We start from the raw sequence: 19,584 nt of genomic DNA on the forward strand, positions 1-19,584 counted from the left end.
TTTTCCAGCAGAGGCTGCCTTGTATTCCATGGCATTTCAGATGCTGAACAATATGGTTGTTAATGTTGTGAAAGTACCTGCTTCCACCATCCACTCAGGGTCTCCTTCCTCTGAGCGTTCAATCGCAGCAGAGCGCCCGCACAGCGTGAGCTGCGCAATTGTTTTGCCGGCTGCCGGCGTGCGGTAGTGCGCAGGAGTAGTCCCGGCCGTCGGCTGCCGGGGTGCGGTAGTGCGCAGGTGTATTCCCGGCCGTCGGCTGCCGGTGTGAGGTAGTGCGCATGTATTCCCGGCGGTCGGCTGCCGACGTGCGGCAATGCGCAGGCGGAGTGCCGGCCGCTGGCTGGAGGCGCCGCTGGTGCGCAGCCGCGTTGCCGGTTGTCTGGCCAGTGGTGGCGGCGGCGCGGTGCTGGAGTCTCCTGTCTCTGGGACAGGCAGAGGGTGGTGGAGGCGGAGTCCGTGCGGTGGATCAGGTAAACAAACACAATCAGCTTTGCTGGGCCTGAGCTCAGTTGCGTACGCTGGGGGGCGAGAGGTGGGAGCTCCCACACACTGCAACCCCATGTGTCCCACGAGTTGCTCCCAGGCCTAGAACCAAGGCTTTTGGTGAGGTCGAGTAAAGGCAGAGAGCTCTCAGTGTATAGATCATGACCGCTTCCATCCACCAAGGGCTTGAAGTTAATTATTGGTCATTGATATGGTTTTGATTTCGAGGATGAAATCGACATTCCCTGGTCGCGTGTGGCGAGATTACAGCTGCATGTAAAAGAAAATAAACTTTTTCTCTCCTCTTCTTTAATCGTTTTGGTGGTTCTGCTTGATTGCAACCGCCCGGAATGAGGAAGTGTCTTTTTGAGAAGGGTTAAGCTAATATGAATCGAGTGAATAATGTAGTCATTATATCCAAAAGGTGAGTGAGATTTTGTCCATGTAAATTACATGCAGATACTAGTTCGTCAGTGAAACTTCAAATAAACAAAAACAAAAAGAAACAGTAATTGATCAACAGATCAGACGGCATCTGTGAAAAGAGAAATTTGAGTGTTGGAGTAAGACTCAATTGAATCTTCAAGAAAGACACAAATCTGAGATATTGTACATCCATTTTTCGCTACAGGTGCTGCCTGACACGTAAACAGTTCCTTCAGCTGTTTGTTTTTTACTAACTGAGTTAAAGTTTCAGGTTGAAAATGCAATGTATCCAGTTTCTTCTGTTTTGATTTCACATTTCCAGCCTCTGCAGTATTTCTTTTAATTTTGTGATCAATAAAAACATGCATTGATATATCACCTTTCACAGCAGAAGGCAGTGCTAAAAGGCCTTTGTCCAACCATCTGCCTATCAAATAACCTGCCAGGCTTTCTCCTGCCCATCCTTTCTTCCAGATTTCTTCCTAGCCCCCTCAAAAAAAAAATCAGGCTGTAGAAGGGTCTCGACCTGAAACGTCACCTGTCCACATTCTCCTGAGATGCTGTCTGACCCGCTGAGCTACTCCAACAATTTGTCGTCTTTTCGTAAACTGGCATCTACATCTCTAATTATAGAAAGATAAACGATTGTAAGCACTTTTAACTGTTTCTATTTGTTACATGGCAAATTGACTCAGTTTAAGTTCCTTGTTTCTACTAGTTCTCCACCATATCCTGGTAAATTAGCGTGCAACAGTGCAAGGATAAAGCATGACAATACACCATAAGATTCCATCATTCAGTAGGCACCAATAACAACTTTCATCTTTCCATCACTGCATTGTTAAAATACTACAACTTTCTACAGGATATTTTTTGAAATATGAAATTGTTCATTATCAGCTGAAATACTGTTGTTTATATGAAATGTGTGTAGGAGTGGCACCTTAAGGTTTTGGTATTTGGCTGTCCATGAAATAGTCTTAAGTTGTAATTATAGAAAGATAAATGATTGTAAGCACTTTTAACTACTTCTATTTGTTATATGGCAAATTGTCTCAGTTTAAGTGCTTAATACAGTATAATCTAGATAGTTTTGTAATGGCGAATTACCATTATTACTAGTTACAAGCACATGTGGATTTTTGTTTGCATTAATAGGTGCATTGCTGGATTTTGTAGTTGAGAAACTAAAAAATGAATACATAAAACTTTGACTCTCCTATTCAAGGATGTAGATGAGATTTTCCAGAACAGTACTGTGATTGTGGTGAGATGGGATTTCTGGGCAACAGAGAAGGTTAAGGAGAGATGTAATGGAGGTAATAAAAAAATAAAGGTGTTTTAATTGGGGGATAAAAGGGAGAAAGCAATTGATAAACTGAAAACACAGATTTTAAAGTAAATGACAAAACATTCAGAGGAGTGATTTTCTTTTTCAAATTTGCCCTGTGGGTTGTTATAAACTGGAAAGTGCTGCCTGAAGAGATGTAGACAAAATTCAACAGTAACTTTCAAATGATAATTAGATATACATTTGTCAACAATTTACGGAAGATATTTGTGTGAATGTAGTTTATTGCTGTAGACGATATAACAATATTTTCAAAAGCATTTTTTCATTTTGCCATTGTGAATGGTTAATTATTGTTAAATTGTGTTCTAACTCAAACGAGTATTTTACGCATGAACATCACACAGTGAAAGAAGGTTATTGAAATTTTAGTGCAAAAAGTAAGATTTTTGTTTCTAAACGATAATGGATCTTTTGAGTTATTTTGGAATTTTCTGTTTTATAGTAATTGCAAGACCATTTCATTGACATTTAACTTTTTATTTTTATTTTGTTTTGATGTACTGTACTTTAATATGCAGTCCAGTACTTTAGAAACTGATAAATATGTCCAAAATTTACAAAAAAAGCTACAGAATGTGGAATTCTGCAAGGCTGTTAAGGACTCATCTTGAGTTTCGATTGGATGAGTCGATTTGTATTTACTACTGTTTTCATATATAGCAGCCGGAGCTGATGTTCTCGAGTTCAGCAAAATCTTTGAAATTCTCTTCCAAGAAAGCTGTGGCAACTCTGTTGGGATTTATATTTAATGTACAGGTAAGAGGCACTGGGGTTAGAAATCAGCTGTCATCAACTTGTTGAATGGCAGGAAGGCATGAGGGGATAATTGGCTAATGATTCTTGCAAATGATCTCATTATTTTTTCTTTCCATATCTCTTTTCCCCCTTGGCTTTTTTACCGAAAAGTTTCCTTTTTTCTAAAAGTGTATAAAAGAAAATCCACTATTTTCATCAGTGTTCTCTTTTATATTCAGACAGGCTGTATTCTAATAATTGGTGGTGTATTTTATATGTTCAAACTTTTAATATTTTACTTCCCAATGTTCTTAACGTCCTTTCAAAAATATTGTGTACGTAACCCTTGTGTAAGAGAAACCACCCATCTTCCATACTTTAGTGGAAGTCCTTTTAAGGCAAGGTTGACCTTGGCTGTGAAGCTCCTGTTAGATGTTTGATAATGGCAATTTCCCCATCAGACACCTGCATAAAATGCCCTTATGACATGAAGGTTCTTAAATATCTTTGCAGATAGCTAAAATGGGGAGGATGGGTGTCGGCGGGAGAGGGATGGCGGAACTTAGCTGTCAGAACTGTACACTTGAAATAAGAGATTCTATGCATTCCTGAGGACAAAACAACCAACAAGGCAAACTTCATGGACTAATTACCAGAAGTTGTCAGAGATGTGGACATGGAGTCCCAGAGGGTTCAATAGTTTAAAGTGTCCTAAGAAATATAGCCCCCAGTGTTGTTGGAAGTTTATAGCTTGGTGATATCGGTCAACTACGATTATCTTGATACTTGTGGGAAAACCAGGCTGTCATAGATTTACACAGCATAGAAAAAGACCCTTTAGCCCGTCTCATCTGTGCTGACCATCAGGTGTATCTGCCAATCCCACTTGTCTGCATTAATTCCATATGACAATTTATGTATCTTTTATTTATAATGAATGATCTCTTGCTCTCTTGCTATCCACTTTGCTGCTGTAACACTGCAAATTTCCCCGGTCTGGGACGAATAAAGGAATATATATATATATCAATATCCCCTGTGGCTTGCTCATTCAAGTACCTGTCCCCCTGGCTCTTAACCTATAGCTCCCTCCTGCACAACCTACCCTGTCAGCTCATTTAAGACTCTTCTCTTGAAAAATATTTAATCTACGCAAATCCTCTATAAACCTCCTCCGACTCTCCTTAAACCTATGCCTTCTAGTTTCAGATGCCCCTACCATGGGAAACAGTCTTTCTATTATTTTACCCCTCTGATAGTTTAATATACCTTTATCACCACCTCTCAGCCTCCATTGCTTCAGGGATAACTGACCTAGCCTATAGAAACATAGAAAATAGGTGCAGGAGTAGGCCATTCAGCCCTCCAAGCCAGCACCACCACTCAATATGATCATGGCTGATCATCCAAAATCAGTACCCCATTCTGGCTTTTTCCCCCATATCCCTTAATTTCCTTAGCCCTAAGAGCAAAATCTAACCCCCTCTTGAAAACATCCAGTGAATTGGCCTCCACTGCCTTCTGTGGCAGAGAATTCCACAGATTCACAACTCTCTGGGTGAAAAAGCTTTTCCTCATCTCAGTCCTAAATGGCCTACCCCTTATTCTTAAACTGTGTCCCCTGGTTCTGGACTCCCCCGACATCAGGAACATGTTTCCTGCCTCTAATGTGTCCGACCCCTTAATAATCTTATACGTTTCGATAAGATCCTCTCTCATCCGTCTAAATTCCAGTGTATACAAGCCTAGTCGCTCCAGTCTTTCAACATATGACAGTCCAACCATTCCGGGAATTAACCTAGTAAACCTACGCTGCACGCCCTCAATAGCAAGAATATCCTTCCTCAAATTTGGAGACCAAAACTGCACACAGTACTCCAGGTGCGGTCTCACTAGGGCCCTGTACAACTGCAGAAGGACCTCTTTGCTCCTATACTCAACTCTTCTTGTTATGAAGGCCAACATTCCATTGGTTTTCTTCACTGCCTGCTGTACCTGCATGCTTCCTTTCAGTGACTGATGCACTAGGACACCCAGATCTCATTGTACGTCCCCTTTTCCTAACTTGACACCATTCAGATAATAATCTGCCTTCCTATTCTGACCACCAAAGTGGATATCCTCACACTTATCCACATTAAACTGCATCTGCCATGCATCCGCCCACTCACACAACCTGTCCAAGTCACCCTGCAACCTCATAGCATCTTCCTCACAGTTCACACTACCACCCAGCTTTGTATCATCTGCATATTTGCTAATGGTACTTTTAATCCCTTCATCCAAGCCATTAATGTATATTGTAAATAGCTGCGGTCCCAGCACCACGCCTGCCTTTGTGAAAGGGACCCATTTATCCCCACTCTTTGCTTTCTGTCTGTCAACCAATTTTCTATCCATGTCAGTACCCTACCTTCAATACCATGTGCTCTAATTTTGCCCACTAATCTCCTATGTGGAACCTTGTCGAAGGCTTTCTGAAAGTCGAGGTACACCACATCCACCGGCTCGCCCCTGTCAATTTTCCTAGTTACATCCTCAAAGAATTCCAGAAGATTAGTCAAGCATGATTTCCCCGTCGTAAATTCATGCTGACTCGGAACGATCCTGTTACTACTATCCAAATGCTCCGCAATTTTGTCTTTTATAATTGACTCCAGCATCTTCCCCACCACTGATGTAATACTAACTGGTCTATAATTTCCCGTTTTCTCTCTCCCTCCTTTCTTAAAAAGTGGGACAACATTAGCTACCCTCCAATCTACAGGAACTGATCCTGAATCTATAGAACATTGGAAAATGATCACCAATGCGTCCACAATTTCTAGCGCCACCTCCTTAAGTACCCTGGGATGCAGACCATCGGGCCCTGGGGATTTATCAGCCTTCAGTCCCATCAGTCTACCCAACACCATTTTCTGCCTAATGTGGATTTGCTTCAGTTCCTCCGTCACTCTAGGAACTCGTCTGCCATTTCCTTGTTCCCCATAATAAATTCCCCTGCTTCTGTCTTCAAGGGACCCACATTTGCCTTGACTATTTTTTTCCTCTTTACATACCTAAAAAATCTTTTACTATCCTCCTTTATATTATTGGCTAGTTTACCCTAGTACCTCATCTTTTCTCCCCGTATTGCCTTTTTAGTTATCTTCTGTTGCTCTTTAAAAGAGTCCCAATCCTCTGGCTTCCCACTCTTTATTGCTTTGTTGTACTACTTCTCTTTTATTTTTATGCTGTCCTTGACTTCCCTTGTCAGCTACGGGTGCCTCCTACTCCCCATAGAATCTTTCCTCTTCTTTGAGATAAATTGATCCTGCAACTTCTGCATTATTCCCAGGAATACCTGCTATTGCTGTTCTACCGTCTTCCCTGCTAGGGCCTCCTTCCAGTCAATTCTGGCCAGCTCCTGCCTCATGCCTCTGTAATCCCCTTTGTTATACTGTAATACTGACACTTCCGATTTTCCCTTCTCCCTCTCAATTTGTAGAGTAAAACATCATATTGTGATCTGCCTCCTAATGGCTCTTTTACCTCGAGTCCCCTTATCAGATCAGGTTCATTACACAACACTAAATCCAGAATTACCTTCTCCCTGGTAGGCTCCAGTACAAGCTGTTCTAAGAATCCATCTCGGAGGCACTCCACAAACTCTCTTTCCTGGGATCCATTACCAACCTGATTTTCCCAGTCTACCTGCATGTTGAAATCTCCCATAACCACCGTAGCATTACATTTGCAACATGCCAATTTTAGCTCCTGATTCAACTTGCACCATATGTCAGGGCTACTGTTTGGGGGCCTGTAGATAACTCCCATTAGGGTCTTTTTACCCTTACAATTCCTAATTTCTATCCATACTATCCTTACTTTCAGTGACTGATGTACAAGCAGGTCTCGATGCACCTCCCCTTCTAATCTGACAACATTCAGACTTGTACCTCCTCCAACCTCATTACCATGTTCCAGATGTCAAGTTGTGTGCATCGGCCAGACCAAGTGCAGGCTCGCCGATAGTTTCGCTGAACACCTCCGCTCAGTCAGCCTTAACCTACCTGACCTCCTGGTTGCTCAGCACTTTAACTCCCCCTCCCATTCCCAATCTGACCTTGCTGTCGCGGGCCTCCTCCATTGTCAGAGTGAGGCCCAGCGCAAATTGGAGGAACAGCACCTTTTATTTCGCTTGGGTAGCTTACACCCCAGTGGTATGAACATTGACTTCTCTAACTTCAAATAGCCCTTGCTTTCCCTCTTTCTCCATCCCCTTCCCAGTTCTCCCACCAGTCTTACTGTCTCCGGTTATATTCTATCTCTGTCCCGCCCACTCCCCTGACATCAGTCTGAAAAAGGGCCTCAACCCAAAATGTCACCCATTCCTTCTCTCCAGAGATGCTGCCTGCTCCGCTGAGTTGCTCCAGCATTTTGTGTCTACCTACCATTCAAATAATTTGCCTCTTCCTGTTCTTGACACCAAAGTGCATAACCTCACATTTATCCACATTATATTGCATATTGCACTCACCCAACCTGCACTGAAACAGAATCTGATGAGTGCAGAAACCCTTGTATATTATGATCCAGCTGCACCAACAAAAGTCATAGCAGATGCTTGGGATCAGTGCTAGTAGAGACACATGCAGATGGACCCAGAATCATAGCATATGCCAGTCGATCTTTAACTAGCGTGGAGAGAAGGTATTCTCAAACAGAGAAAGAAGCACTGGGACTAGTGTGGGCCTGTGAAAGGTTCCATGCTTGTACGGCATTGAATTTGAACTCGTTACGGATCACAAGCCGCTGGAAGTGATCTACTCAACAAGGTCTAAGCCATGTGCCAGAATAGAACGCTGGGTGCTGAGACCCCAAAAGTACAAGTACAAAGTAGTCCACATTGCTGGGAAAGCAAACATCGCAGACCCGCTGTCGAGACTGTTGAAGGATGAACAGCTGAGAGCAACATCCATGCTAGAGATGGAAGCAGAGAACTTTGTGCACTTCGTCGCAATTCAGTCAACGCCGAGCCATGACAATGAAGGAAGTCGAAAGGGAATCAGAATATGATCCTGAACTCAAAGATATCAGAGACGTATTCACAGTGGGCAATGGGATCAATGCCCTTACAAAACATATGTTCCCATAAAAAAATAATTTTGTGTAATTGGTCAGTGTGTGCTTAGAGGTAGCAGATTGGTGATCCCGCAGGCACTACGACCAAGGATCGTGTCATTGGCTCATGAAGGACATTTAGGCATCGTCGGTATCAGAATTTACGGAGCAAAGTGTGGTGGCCAGGTTGTGAGAGAGATGCCGAAAAATTCGTCAAGACCTGCCACGGATGCCAAATCACAAGCAGGAGCAACCCGCCAGAACCAATTGGAAGTATAAAGTTGCCAACAGGACCATGGGTTGACGTACCTGTTGACTTTCTTGAACCACTTCCAACAGGTGAATCAATTATGGTAGTGGTAGATTACTATAGCAGGTACTACGAGTATGCAGTGATGAAGTCAACTACAGCAGAAAAGACTGTACAGACATTAGCAGAGATTTTCGGTGTTGCTGAGTACATGAGAATTACAGGCATCCATCATCACAAAGTGACTCCTAATTGGCCACAAGCTAACAGAGGAGACAAAACCAGTCCATAGAGAAGAGGATACGAATCGGCCATGCCGAAGGGAAAAACTGGAAGGAGGCACTGCTAGCATACGTAGCTGTGTATCAGGCGACCACTCACTCAACGACAGGGAAAAGCCCAGCAGAAGCCTTGTTTGGAAGGAAAATTGGAAGGAACTGACAAAATTGGGATGAGTGATTACCGTTGCAACAATAACAACTGGCAGAACTCAGCTCCCTGCCATACTTTGGTTTTGGTTTAGCGCCTTTTGGTTTGGCCATAGGCACTGCTTTATGACTGTAAACGGCCACTGCAGTCTTTGGTGGACGGAACTCACAAGCATTCTTTAATGCCATCTCCATTGTGGTAGCAATCTTGCATGCTCTCTCGAATGTAAGATCCGGAGTGTTCATTAGTTTGGACTGAATTCATTCATCCACTAGACCACAAACAAATCTGTTGCGTAGTGCGCGTTCGAGAAAGGTTCCAAAGTTACAGTGCAAAGTTAAGTTTTTCAAGGCAAAAATGCACTCACTGATTGTCTCATTCTGCTGCTGGTTTCTATTACCGAATTTATAGCTTTCTGCAATTTCCAGAGGCTTTGGGTTGAAGTGCTTCTCCAACTTCATAATGACATTGAATGGCATGTCTTTTGCCTTTATGGGCGCAAGGAGATTCACGAGTGTGCCGTACACTTCAGGACCGATCTCCGTGAGCAGATTTGCTTTCATGCGTTTGCGAACGGCCTTATTTGTTGCAGTCACTACCTCTCCTTCACCGCTAATCTCCATTATGTTGCTTGCCATGAAGGACATGTTCGATCTTTCCATTTAGGAGCTGAACGGCTCTCTACTTTTGTCGAAAGTCCCAAGGTTTCCAATGTAGCCCGTGGATGCCGCCATCTTATCCCGCTCTTTTTTTTTAAGCCCCGATTTCCTTTCTGTTCAGGTGTAGCAATTCACCTAAAACTTAGCTGTACAAAGGCTATGCTAGCTTGAGAAACTCGACACGAAAAAAAAACCAGTCGCAAATCCTATACAATCCCGTCCTCGTGTGCCAATTCCGGACGGCAGAATGAAGAACTAGACTCGCATTAGTTGCCGGTATCACGCGTGTTTTTATTACCCAGCATTCCCTGCTTATATTGAACACCAACTCATTAACATAAAACATGAATATGTATGAATACGTTACAGTTTTCTTGTTACTTTCCCAAACGAGAAAGGAGTCCAGCTTATAATTGCTTGACTCATTGAAAGGCAATTATTTTTGCCATTGAGTGAAGTAGAAAACACCATTTGAACATATGAAGGATGTGTTTTGATTTTTAAATGCAGAGAAACCACAGTATTGCATTTAACCATGATGTTCCTTGCTGTTCAACTGCTTGAACTTGCCAAGTGGTCAAAATACCACTTCCCCAAGATGAGCACCAGGCCTTAATCTCAAACACCATTACTGATTTCATCACTTCCGGCTGTCTGCCTTCCACAGCCTCCAACCTTATCGTTTCCCAGCCCCGCACAACCCGTTTTTACCTTCTCCCCAAAATCCACAAACACAACTGCCCTGGCAGACCCATTGTTTCTGCCTACTCCTGTCCCATGGAAATTATTTCCACTTACCTCGACCCCCATGGTCCAATCTCTCCCGACTTATGTCCAAGATACCTCGTCAATCTCTTTAATCACTTCTGCTTTCCGAGCCCCCACTCCCTCATCTTTACTAAGGACGTTCAGTCACTCTACACCTCCACCCCCCCCCCCCCCCCACCAGGAAGACCTTGAAGCCCTCCATTTCCCTCTACTAACACTCTACTCTGCCAGTGGAGCTGTTCCTCACCCTCAACAACGTCCCCTATGACTCCTCCCAAGTCCAAGACGTAGCTATGGGCACCCACATAGGCCCCAGCTATGCCCGCCTCTTTGTGGGGTACGTTGAACAATCCCTGTTCCAGGCGCACACTGGCCCTATCCCCGAACTCTATTTCGAGTCTGAAGAAAGGTCTCGACCCGAAATGTCACCCATTCCTTCTCTCCGGAGATGCTGCCTGTCCTGCTGAGTTACTCCAACTTTTTGTGACTACCCCAATACTAACATCCTTCATCTTTTTACAAGCATAAAAAAATCACAAAAGCTGTTGAAAAAGGGAGGGGATGAGATTCAAATCATGGAAAGCCAAATGAATGCTGAGCCACCGTCAGTTATGCTATTAAATCTTTTTTCAACCTTTTCACCTGCTGAATTATGCTTTCGGTATCATTTTCCTTTTTTCCTCTTGCCCTAATCCTTTCCAAAATCTTATATTTTGAAAGTTTCTAATAACAGGAACCCCTTTTGGATAACCTGTTGGCAGCTAACTGAATTGAGATGTAAAATGCATAGCAGAGCATCATCAAGCATTTTTGCTTTTGTAAGCAGGATAGGTAAGTGATTCCATAACCTGAATATATCAAGTTCAGCAAAATTGTTATATATTGAATATTAAATCATGTGTACTGAAGATTATATCCACTTTATAACTAATTTTCAACGAGAGTTTCTATTCTTGGTAATGTAAATCCTGGCTTTGCAGGACAGCAAAGGCATCAAATTTGCTCAGAGTATTCGCAATTGTCCTTGTGTAAAATGGCATGATGTTGCATATGTGAGAATATATGTCTGCATTAGTGGAATGATGTATCTTTTTCCAAGAAATGGGTATTTTGTTTATGTGCAAACTAAAAAGAGTTTGTACGTTCTCCCTGTGAATGCGCGGATTTTGTCCGGGTGCTCTGGGTTTCTTCCACATTCCAAAGACGTGCAAGTTTGTAGGTTAATTGGCTTCTGCAAATTGTCCCTAACGTGTAGGATACAACTAGTGTATGGATGGTTGCTGGTCGGCATGGACTCGGTGGGCCGAAGTACCTGTTTCCAAGCTGTATCTAAACTAAACAATAATTTCCACTGGTATCTCTTTTTTGTTGTTGTTCAAGTCAAGTCAAGTCAAATTTATTTGTCACATACACATACTCGATGTGCAGTGAAATGAAAGTGGCAATGCCTGCGGGTTGTGCACAAAAAGAATTACAGTTACAGCATATAAATAAAGTTAATAAGTTACTAAACATAGCACAAAAAGTGTCGACAAAAATTTAGTCTCTGGGGTTATCAAAGTTGACAGTCCTGATGGCCTGTGGGAAGAAGCTCCGTCTCATCCTCTCCGTTTTCACAGCGTGACAGCGGAGGCGTTTGCCTGACCGTAGCATCTGGAACAGTCCGTTACTGGGGTGGCAGGGGTCCCTCATGATCTTGCTTGCTCTGGATCTGCACCTCCTGATGTATAGGTCCTGCAGGGGGATGAGTGTAGTTCCCATGGTGCGTTCTGCCGAACGCACTACTCTGCAGGGCCATCCTGTCCTGGGCAGAGCTGTTCCCAAACCAGACTGTAATGTTGCCGGACAGGATGCTCTCTACAGCCCCAGAGTAGAAGCAATGAAGGATCTTCAGCGACACTCTGAATTTCCTCAGTTGTCTAAGGTGGTAAAGGCGCTGCTTAGCCTTACCCACCAGTGCGGCAATGTGCGTTGCCCACGTCAGATCCTCTGCGATGCGGACTCCCAAGTATTTGAAACTGCTCACCCTATCCACAATAGACCCATTTATCTCCAGTGGCGTGTACGTCCTTGGATGTTTAGCCCTTCTGAAGTCCACAATCAGCTCCTTTGTTTTAGTGACATTCAAGAGGAGGCTATTGTCCTGACACCAGAGTGCCAGATCAGCCACCTCCTCCCGGTAGGCCTTCTCATCGTTGTTGGAGATCCGGCCCACCACCACAGTGTCATCAGCAAACTTGATGATGGAGTTTGAGCTGAACCTGGCCCTACAGTCATGTGTGTACAGGGAGTACAGTAGGGGGCTAAGGACGCAGCCCTGGGGGGATCCTATGTTCAGGGTGAGGGAGCTAGATGTGTGTTCCCCCATCCTGACCACTTGGGGCCTGGCAGTGAGAAAGTCCAGGACCCAGGCACACAGAGGGGTGCTAAGCCCCAGTTCCAGCAGCTTTTCAACCAGTCTGCTGGGGACTATTGTGTTGAATGCTGAACTAAAGTCAATGAACAGCATCCTCACATAGCCCCCCTGGCTGTCCAGATGAGAGAGAGCGGTGTGTAGAACCTGGGAGACCGCATCATCCGTGGACCTGTTCGGACGGTATGCGAACTGTAGTGGGTCCATGTTGCGAGGAAGGAGGGCGCAGATGTGCTTCTTGACTAGCCTCTCCAAGTATTTCATGACAACCGAGGTGAGGGCCACCGGTCGGTAGTCATTTAAACACGCTGGAGAGGCATTCTTTGGCACCGGTACAATGATGGATCTTTTGAAGCATGCAGGGACCACGGACTTTGCCAAGGAGAGGTTGAATATTGTGGTGAGCACTGGAGCAAGCTGAGTAGCACAAGACTTTAGTACTCGCCCAGATATACCATCTGGGCCTCCAGCTTTTCTCGTGTTCACACGCGTCAGAGCCCACCTCACCTCGTGCTCGGACACCGAGAATGTGTGCACATCCCCGGCGGTGGATCCCCCTCCAGCCTCGCTAGCCAGCGCCCCTTCGGTGCTGTTTTTAGACGGCGAGCTGGTGGTGTTACCCGTCTCGAACCGTGCGTAAAAAGAGTTCAGGTCATCAGCTAAGGAGGAGCCGGCACTTCCGGTTGAGGGGGTGCTGGACCTGTAGCTAGTTATAGTCCGTAGCCCCTGCCAAAGGCGCCTGGTGTCCTGCTGCTCCATCTGTGACTCCATCTTGTCCCGGTACCTCTTTTTTGCATCCTTCACTGCCCTTCGCAGTCGGTAGGACTCTCCCTTGTAGTCGTCCATGTTGCCGGATGCCAGGCCGGAGTTGTAAGCAGCGGTGCGAGCATTCAAGGCCACGCGAATAGACCTGTCCACCCAGGGTTTTTGGTTAGGGAAGATACTGACCCTTACCGTGGGGATGATGGTATCGGCTATAGTGGCAATGAAGTCCGTAACCACTTCCGCAAACTCATTTACGTCTCTGGAACTTTCTTGGAACATGTTCCAGTCGACTTCGCTCAGTGCATCCTGCAGCATGGCCTCTGAATGGTCAGCCCACCGCTTTACGTCCCTCGTCACTGTCGCTTCCCGTACTATCCGTTGTTTGTACTCCGGCAGCAGGAAAATGGCAGCGTGGTCAGATTTCCCAAAAGGAGGGAGAGAAACGGCCTTGTAGCCTTTCCTGAACGGCGTGTAGCAGTGGTCCAAAGTTCTTTCCCCCCTGGTGACACACGTGATGTGTTGGTAGAAGTTGGGCATGACCTTTTTGAGATTTCCCCTATTGAAGTCTCCAGCCACCAGCACAGCCGCATCAGGGTTCTTGTTTTGGTGTTGACACAACACATCGTGTAGGGTGGACAGTGCCACGTCGGTGTCCGCATGCGGTGGGATATAGACGGCTGTTTGGACTGGTTTTAATATTTCTAATTTGTCTCCGGCTTTACAATGGCACCAACATGTCATTACAAATCTTGAGTAATATGTCGTTTGAGAGAAGTACTGAGAAAACCTTGTAGAAGCTCCGTCTGGAGTTGGAGTCCAGACTGACTTGTAAAGCACTGTTAAGGGCCCGTCCCAGTTACGCCATCTTTAAGGCGACTGCCAACCTCTGTCAAAGTCGTAGCAGTTCGCCAAAAAACGTAGAATTTTTTTACCCTACGACAATGTCTACGACAATGACCACGACACTAGTTATGACAACCTACCACCTAGGCGACGGCAGGCTGCCAACAACCGGCGACCCAGTCTTCGTGACCTAGGATGTCCACTACGACAGGGACCACGACAAGCTACGACAACCGACGACATATTAGGCACTATGCCTTTTATGCTGTGCTTTTGTGAGCTTTTAATTACCTGTTTTAAATGGGAAGCGAGTAGCATTAAGGGCCTGTCCCACTTAGGCGATTTTAAGGCGACAGCCGGCGACTAGGCTGTCGCCGACAGTTCGCCGGGGTGTCGCGGGCATGATCGTGAGGAGTCTTCCAAGAATCGTAGTGGATCTCAGCCCGTCGCTGAGAAATCAACCGGAGTAAAATTTCTCGGCAACAGCTGGCTTGTCGCCAGGTATCGTTGCTTATTACGGGCGCTGTCGCATGCTGTCCCCCGGTTTGCTAGTTTCTCTTAGATGCATTTAGAAGCACATAGTATTAAAATGAGTAAAGTCATTTCAAGATACCATAAAATACTTGTGTTTAACCAATTTATTTACCGTCAGGGCATTTGACAGGTAGATTGGAGGCGACAGTTTAACGGTCAGGTAAGCCTGGGAATTTCGCGATGTTTATGGCCATCAGCGATTACTTTTAAAGTAAGCTCCCAACCCAGATATGCAATCCAGAAACCAGATATGCATCTCCCGTACATTTTCAAAGAATGCCCACACACTTTTCACAAAAATCCATTTAACCACCTTTTAAATTAAATTTCTTAATACTGCCATTAGTAAACTGGAAGTCAATCCAGTTTATGCCTTGTTACCGTGAAGCTTGGTTTTCAAGTAACCCGGGCAAGATGTTATAGTTCAAAACTGTCAAGTACTTACCGACTTGTCAGTGATTTCAGAAAAAATTAGGAAGCCGGAGAAGCATTGACAGCATGGGAATTTTGTGATGTTTCCGAAGACGGTGTAATCTCGACCTGACTTGGCATTGTCGAGGTCATTGTCGTCGGGTAAAAGAAAATGTTGGCGATCTGCTACGACTTTGACAGTCGCCGGCAGTCGCCTAAAAAATCGCCTAAGTTCGACAGGCCCTTTACGTTGCTAATTTTAATTGCAGTTATATTAATTTGAGATCACCACAGCTGTAAAGTATTTTAATTGCGAGTTTTTGCCTTCAAAGGCAACTTTAAGATATTCCTCATTGTCTGGCGTAATATTGGAACACGCTTTTCCAAAACATACATGGTGTTTGTAAATACAAGTCTGGACCATTATTCTCTCAGTTTAGTTCCGCTCGAATCAATCAACGGCATAAAATGTGGAGAGGTTGACCTGTCGCGCCAGAAGCCCCCCATTTTGCAGAGGTTATCTTTTCACTGTGAAGCCTTTTAGAAATTACTTACAAGGCGGAGTGTCAATTGGGAACGAAGGAACGACGCACCAACAGGCAATATTACTCCGGCAAGAACAATCTGGGGAGACGGGGTCAGGTTTGCTGGTGGTACGGATCGAATTTCATTCGTACTTAAGGAAACGGTAGGCCGGGTCCTTCTCCTTAATGCATACAGGAGACCGCAGATGCTGATATCTTGTAAACACAAAGTGGTGGAGAAAGCATGGGGTCAGACAGCATCTGGGGGGAGAGAGAGAGAATGGACAGACGATGTTTCAGATCAGTGCCCTTCTTCAGACTGATGGAGGGATCCGACCAGAAAGGTTTTCATTTGCATTTCCTCCACAGATGCTGCCTGACCTCTGAATTCCCCCAACACTTCGTGTTTTGCTCCTGTTTGTTGGTGCCAGCCTGAGGTGGAACCCACGGGTGGTCACAGTTTAACTGGAAATCTTAAATTCAAAAAATTGTAATTGGGAGTTAATTTATAGCAGGGGCGTTACGCGCTGGTCAAACAGTGATAAATTCGAAATCGCTTTTCCAGCATGCATCAAATACGCTTCTGTGTAGGAAAAAACTGCACATGCTGGTTTACACCGAAGATAGACAAGAAATGCTGGAGTAACTCTACAGGACAGACAGGATCTCTGGAGAGAAGGAATGGGTGACGTTTCGGGTCCAGACCCTTCAGACCCTTCTCACGACCTGAAACGTCACCCATTCCTGCTCTCCAGAGATGTTGCCTGTCCTGCTCAGTTACTCCAGCATTTCGTGTCTATCTTCAAATAATCTTCTGTTCTTCCCTAACACCAATGGCCATTTTCCTCGGGTACATTTCTTGAGTTTATCTCCAGGTCAGGTGTCCGCCCCCCTTTGACAGCATCGCTGTCTCCACCCTCATTCCACAGCTGGCTGTTGCAGCTGAACTGTGGACGGGTTTAGACAGTTCTGTCAGTTTTGACAGTAGGCGATAACCTATCACACCTGGCGACAACCTGTGACAGCGCCCACGACAAGCTACGATCATTGGCGACAAGCCAGCCGTCGCCAAAAATTTTGAAACGGTAACTTTTTCCACGATGAGCCGAGATCTGCTACGACACCCAGCGAACATGCGGCGACAGCCTAGTTGTCGGCAGTCGCCTTAAAATCACCTAACTGGGACAGGCCCTTTAGGGTATATGAAACTCTTAAACAATTTTTAACTTCCCAATTTATTTAGTCACAAGGTATATAATTTTATAATTATACCCCATCTCTTAATGCGATTCAGTAAATTTGAAGGTGACTAAATGACAATTATGTGATCTACTGATTTTGCACCTGGCAGTCTTTCTGAGTACTTGATAAACCGTTACTAAGTGGTCTTTGGATAACGGTAGCTGAATAAAAGCCAGGTATGTTAAAGCCACACTGATGTTTCCTCCCACTCTCAAATCATACAGGTTTGTAGATTAATTGGCGGTGAAAATGTAAAAAAATTGTCCCTAGTGTGTGCAGGGTAGTGTTAATGTGCGGGGATTGATGGTTGGTGTGCACTCGGTGTGCTGATGGGAATCTATCTCTAAACTAAATATTACAAAACCGCTAATAAATGCAAATAAAATACATTGCAGCATTCTCCATGTTGAAAATAACTTGCTCCAAAGGAAAAACCTGGTGTTTTATGAGTGTGTTCAATATACTGATGCATTATCTTTTCTCTTCATACTGATGTTGCAGTCTGAGTCTTGAGTCGGGGTCTGATTTGCCATTTTCTGCCTTGGGAACTACAGTATTTGGGATCGATAGCTTGGTTTGTTACAAGTTGAAACAAAAACCTTACTGTACTGCCAGTCTGAGTGTGTGGATTCAGTTGTTCGAAATTAGTATTCCTGAATTTCAGACATCGATTGTAATCTTCTCAAACATACAAAATGCATATTCTTAATACTTAAAAGGTAGCTAACTTTTGTGTGAAATTGTAAGTGAAACTTAAATTATGTTAGTTTGATTATTCATATTAATGCATAGATTTATTATTTAGACTTATTTAGGGAACTATTTATGCATTCTATTATTTATTTGATTATTAAATTATTTATTTTATCAATTATTCATATTGCATCATTTTTAAATTATTTATGTCTTAATTTTGATATTTACAAAGGTGCTGACACTGCTACACAACACTTCTTCTTGCATTGTAATACTGTACTGAATAATACAGTGTGACCTCTAAGATTTCAGTGCTGTCATTAGAAACTACATTCCAGCAGTCCTTCATGAATGGGGTTATTTGTTATGACTAATTTGTTGCACTGAGTTTTTAACTTGTGCCATTTGTATTTGAGACATTTTATTAATGTGGAACTTGTTTTTCTGCTTTTTATTCTCCTAAATTTAACCAGCATTATTGTAGGCACTTGCATGAAGTAATTTTATTATTTTTGTTTCCCTGCTGATATTCCATACATGGTTCCCATTTGCCATCGTCACACAGGAATTTCACATTTCACATTTGTCTTTGGGACATTAGACCAGGCCATTGAGTATGTACTGGGCTTTCAGAGAGCCATCCCATTGTTTCCCATTCGTTTCCCTGCAACCCAATCCTTCTCATACGCCAGTAACCGACATCCCACTCCTCCAATTTTCCCCAACATTTAGATTCAATAAGAATAAATGTATAGATTAAAATGGAGCATACTTTCAAAAAGGCTATGATTGATGTTAGCCTTCGGTTTTCTATTTATTTGAGAAAGGAAATGCCACAGACTAATTGAGTGTTTTGATATAATGGTAATTTATATAAAAATCCTAAAAACTGGATTATTCTTGGAATGCTAAATCTTTGTTGCACAGTTCATCCATGCATAAATATGCAGGTGTACCTTGGATTCAAGATTTGATCACAATCTGTATTCAAAACTGTGTATTTTATTTACGCAGTGCTGCTCTTCAAGTTGAAATGCATAGGTCCAGATAACTGTATCAGCACCATACACCTGCAAGCCCACTCCTTTATGTAGAACCAGGAGCAAATTATTTCCAGAATGGAAGTGGTAATCACATTTGCCGTCCCCTGGAGTAGAGGTTGATAATGGCGTTTTTATTTTGCTTAATTTAAAGAACAGACGGAGGACTAAAGTTGTTTGTGATTGTCCAAGATGCTAACCCCACTGCCACAATGAGCTGAAAATGGTAGGCCTAGCAAGGTCACTTGGTAGGTTTCTATGATGAAGTAGTAAATGTACCATTAGTAAATGTGTTTTCATTATCGCTACAAGGTTTTAGGATTTCAATCAAAAGTACAGATGGAAGGTTCAGAGAGTCTTTGCGAAGATGGAAAAACAAAGGTAAACTGAAGATTTTGTAAATCTAAAAGGGAATGCTTGAAATATTTAGAAACGAGGAACTGCAGATGCTGGTTTATGAAAAAAGACACGGAATCAGGGAGCATTTCTTCAGACTGAAAGACAGATCAAGGGACAAAGGGAGATGGAATGATAAGAATGGCAGTGATGTCATGTGAGAGTGATAAAGGTCATTGCTTCTATCTCTGGATGGGATGAATGAAAATAAGCGTCGAGTAAATAAAAGAATGCTGGAATTGTGAAATACAAAACAGCATGGAAACAAGAAACCTGAATTATAATATGGGGTCCTGGAAATACTTAGTAGGCTGGGCTTTGTTAATGTTTCAAATGGATAATTTTCATCAGAATTGCCCAATACTGATTCAAATACAAAGGCCTTTTATTTGACATTGTTGAACTCCTGTTAAGACCTCAGAGCTGTTATGTTGTAATGAAAGTGAGCAAGTGATGCAAACAAAGGCTTTTCACTATACATGTGATAAATAAAAATAAACCTTGACCTTAAAT

General features: G+C 43.6%; 1 protein-coding gene across 1 annotated transcript in view; it reads left to right on the plus strand.

Moving 5' to 3' along the window:
• The first annotated feature begins 345 nt into the window (after positions 1–345).
• Positions 346–19,584, plus strand: part of tbc1d5 (TBC1 domain family, member 5) — a 331,916-nt gene continuing 312,677 nt past the window's right edge. Inside the window, exon 1 of the mRNA XM_078418008.1 lies at positions 346–470. The gene's annotated coding sequence lies outside the window, so the exon portion shown is untranslated. The remainder of the gene's footprint in view (positions 471–19,584) is intronic.

The sequence above is a fragment of the Rhinoraja longicauda genome, chromosome 2, assembly GCF_053455715.1.
Source record: "Rhinoraja longicauda isolate Sanriku21f chromosome 2, sRhiLon1.1, whole genome shotgun sequence".
Classification (NCBI taxonomy): domain Eukaryota; kingdom Metazoa; phylum Chordata; class Chondrichthyes; order Rajiformes; family Arhynchobatidae; genus Rhinoraja; species Rhinoraja longicauda.